The sequence below is a fragment of the Capra hircus genome, chromosome 28 (genome assembly GCF_001704415.2).
Source record: "Capra hircus breed San Clemente chromosome 28, ASM170441v1, whole genome shotgun sequence".
NCBI classification, from domain to species: domain Eukaryota; kingdom Metazoa; phylum Chordata; class Mammalia; order Artiodactyla; family Bovidae; genus Capra; species Capra hircus.
In genome coordinates, this window is record NC_030835.1 from 20389629 (window position 1) to 20394314 (window position 4686).

A 4686-nucleotide genomic window follows, 5' to 3' on the forward strand; every position below is an offset into this window, starting at 1 on the left:
AAATAGCAACCTTGCCTCATTGGCTAACAGTTCTTATCACCTTTGTTTCCATAACAACTCATATTCCCATGCGTGCATGTGCTCAGTTGTGTCCAACTCTTTGCAACCCCCTGGACTGTAGCCCACCAGGCTTCTCTGTTCATGGAATTTTCCAGGCAAGAGTAATGGAGTGGGTTGCCATTTCCTACTCCAGGGGATCTTCCCAACCCAGGGATTGAATTGCGTCTGTTGAGTCTCCTGCATTGTCAGGTGGATTCTTTACTGCTGGGCCACCTGGATAGTTTAATGTCTTTCCTTGTATTAGGGCAGAAAGTTTTTTTAATTGCTGAATTCCCAGATCCTAGAACAGTGCCTGGCAAATTAACATTTAAAGTATTTATCAAATGAACAAATTAGTCATTGGAAGTGTGGAAAATGCACTGGCAGGAAGCTAAAGTGGCAGCAAGAGTACCTGTTAAAATAATTCAAAAGATGATGGTCTGAACTACAAGAGATGAAACGTAGACCAATGTAAGAGCTTTATAGAAGGTGGACTGGAGGTGGCTAGTGCTTAGTTTTACATATAAGGATGAGAGAAGAAAGGAGAGTGAATGCAGGAAATCAGCTTGGTGTATAGTGGTGTCACTCACTGAGATGCAAAACAGGAGAACATTTTGGTGTGGGTGGGAAGGGGAATGTGAAGAGGAAACTTGGGTTCCGATTTGAACATAATGATATACAGGAGTCAGCTGAACATCCAGGAGTGGTTGTTCCAGTTGGGAGATGAATATTACAGCCTGTATCTCCAGAGAGCCATCTGGCCTGGAGACCAAGTTTTGGAAGTGAGCAGCCCATGCAACAGAAATTTTGGAAGTTTGTAAGATCTCCCCAGGACAGAATTTAGGAAAGACTCCTGAGAAGCACCAGCATTTATAAAGGATAGAATCTGTATAGAGAAGATAATACTATCACTTATGTTTTGCTTGAGAAAGGTGAAGCTTAAAAAATTTGAAGCTTATCAATTTGAAGCACATCTGAGATTCAAACTTTGTGTCTATGAGCTTCCAGAATCAGTGCACCTTTGTGTATCTCAAAGCACTGAATATACCCAGGTCTTATAAAACTTTCTCAGGAGGCAGGTCAGGTGGTCGGGTATTCACATCTCTTGAAGAATTTCTACAGTTTATTGTGACCCACACAGTCAAAGGCTTTGGCATAGTCAGTAAAGCAGAAACAGATGTTTTTCTGGAACTCGAACTCTCTTGCTTTTTCGATGATCCAGTGGATGTTGTCAATTTGATCTCTGCTTCCTCTGCCTTTCCAAAACCAGCTTGAACATCTGGTAGTTCACAGTTCACATATTGTTGAAGCCTGGCTTGGAGAATTTTGAGCATTACTTTACTAGCGTGTGAGATGAGTGCAATTGTGCGGTCGTTTGAGCATTCTTTGGCATTGCCTTTCTTTGGGATTGGAATGAAAACTGACATTTTCCAGTCCTGTGGCCACTGCTGAGTTTTCCAAATTTGCTAGCATATTGTGAGGCACTTTCACAGCATCATCTTTTAGGATTTGAAATAGCTCAACTGGAATTACATCACCTCCACTAGCTTTGTTCGTAGTGATGCTTCCTAAGGCCCACTTGACTTCACATTCCAGGATGTCTGAGGTGAGTGATCACACCATCGTGATTATCTGTGTCATGAAGAAATCTGTATGCAGGTTAGGAAGCAACAGTTAGACATGGAACAACAGACTGGCTCCAAATAGGGAAAGGAGTACATCAAGCTGTGTATTGTCACCCTGCTTAATTAATTTATATGCAGAGTACATCATGAGAAATGCTGGGCTGGATGAAGCACAAGCTGGTATCAAGATTGCCAGGAGAAATATCAATAACCTCAGATATGCAGATGACACCACCCTTATGGCAGAAAGTGAAGAGGAGCTAAAAAGCCTCTTGATGAAAGTGAAAGAAGAGAGCGAAAAAGTTGGCTTCAAGCTCAACATTCAGAAAACGAAGATCACGACATCTGGTCCCATCACTTGACAGCAAATAGATGGGGAAACAGTGGAAACAGTGTCAGACTTTATTTTGGGGGGCTCCAAAATCACTGCAGATGGTGACTAAAGCCATGAAATTAAAAGACGCTTACTCCTTAGAAGAAAAGTTATGACCAACCTAGATAGCGTATTCAAGAGCAGAGACATTACTTTGCCAACAAAGGTCCGTCTAGTCAAGGCTGTGGTTTTTCCAGTGGTCATGTATGGATGTGAGAGTTGGACTATAAAGAAAGCTGAGTGCCGAAGAACTGATGTTTTTGAACTGTGGTGTTGGAGAAGACTCTTGAGAGTCCCTTGGACTGCAAGATCCAACCAATCCATCCTAAAGGAGATCAGTCCTGGGTGTTCACTGGAAGGACTGATGCTGAGGCTGAAACTCCAATACTCTGGCCACCTCATGCGAAGAGTTGACTCATTGGAAAAGACCCTGATGCAGGGAGGGATTGGAGCCAGGAGGAGAAGAGGATGACAGAGGATGAGATGGCTGGATGGCATCACCGACTCGATGGACATGAGTTTGAGTAGACTCTGGGAGTTGGTGATGGACAGGGAGGCCTGGCGTGCTGCGATTCATGGTGTTGCATAGAGTCGGACACGACTGAGCGACTGAACTGAACTGACTGATGGTGAATTTGGATAGTCTGTGTGAGATGGGATGGTTTTGAAGGAGTGACAAGATATGATTTAACAGGATTATTCAGAAAACAAACTGAAGGGAAAAAGCGGGAAGACTTTTAAGGAAACTACTGTAATGACCATAGTAGGTTCCCAGTATACATCTGTGACTAGGAAAGTGATTTGCACATGGTTTATTTGGTATCTCATTGCTATGAGCCAGATAACATTCTATATATTAAAATCACCTAATCCTCAGAACAACTCTGAGATATTATTATTCCCATTCTGCAGATTAGAAACTGAAGTCTAGAGAGATTAATAATTTACCAAAGGTCACATACAGTAAGGCAGTTTTGCTCAAGAACCCATACTTTTGATCATTATGCAATACCATCTTGCAATAGGAGCTCAACAAACCACGACACTTGGTGCGAACCTCTAAGGACCTTGCAAGAAGCATGCACAGATGAAAACAGAGGGATTTTGATCAATCCTTAGACAGACATACCTGAGAAACACACAGACATGGGCTAGGAAACAAGATGGGCGTGTTCTGGCTGCCAGGGAGCAGTCCCTGTAAAAGGTGTCCAGTGCGTGCCATAGAGTACAGATCACCAGGACACGGTGACCCGAGATTTAGGCAACGATCACTTCTTGCTCTCAACTGGACACTGGGTACACTTTGCAATCTAATTATCAATGTATTAGATTGATACAGGAGGAAAAGGAGCTTAAGTGACAGATGGGAGATGCCTCAGCAGAATTCAGAACGTGGTAAAATCTACAGAACAAATGGCCTGGCTTCTTCAAAAAATAAATTCCAAGAAAAAAACTGCCCTTCTAGAATTCCCCTCGCCAATACATGATAATAAAGAACAAAAACTACATATGCACTTACCTTCTGATTCAGCTATCTCACTCCTAGGAATCTACTCTGAAGATACCCCTCTGAAAGTACATAAATACACATATTATGAGGTTTCTCACTGCAGCACTGTTTGTAATTGAAAAATACTGGAAACAACCTATGTGCCCATTGATAATAAGAAAAGGGTTGAATAAACTATGGTGTACCCACACAATGGAGTATGATGTAGCTGTAAGAAGAAATGATTTCTGTGAACTAATGTGACTTCCAGGGTATACTGAGAAGAAAAGAAAAGCTATGGGATGGTTATGGGATGGTTAATAGATTGGTTTCATTCATTGTGCTATGATAATGGAAAATATTTATTAAACTCCACTCATGTCCAGTGGAGAGTATACACAAACTTTGTTCTATTTTTGCAACATTTATCTAAGTACAAAATTAGTTCAAAATAAAGTCTTTTCAAGAAATGCAAGTGACCAATAAACTTAAGATGTTAATCCTCACTCAAGTAAAAGACGTAAATAAATCCATGTAATGCACCTAGCAAAGTGACAAAAAGAAGCCAACACCTAGTGTTACTGCTGTGGGGAAATAGTGGAGGGTAGGATCATAAACTGGAACTGCTTTGGAGAGCAACTTGCACCGAATTTTAAAATTCATTCACTTTGACCCTGCAATTCTTTTATAGGATTTATCCTACAGTGGTGAGAAATCAGGTAAGTACACAAAGATTTAAACAAGAACATTCATTTTAGGACTGTTTACAGAATAACCAACATGACCATCTTATAGTGGCATATTTATACTGTAAGACGGCAGTTATCAAAAATGGCACAGGGACTTACCTGGTGGTCCAGTGGTTAAGACTCCACACTTCCACTGCAGGGGCTGTGGGTTCCGTCCCTGGTTGGAGAACTAAAAAAACAAAAGACACAGAAAAAGATGCACATGCCGTGGAGGGAAAAGCAGTCCACAAAACTGAAGGAATGATTCCAGTTTTGTAAATGAATTCCTGGAAGAGATCTTCACAAATATGTTGGATATATGGTGACTTAACTTGCTTTTCTGTTTGGATATTTATACTCATCAGTTATTATTTTTAAAATAAAAATTCCAAGCTTCAATTTTAGGGAAAAAAGTCACCAAAAACATAAATA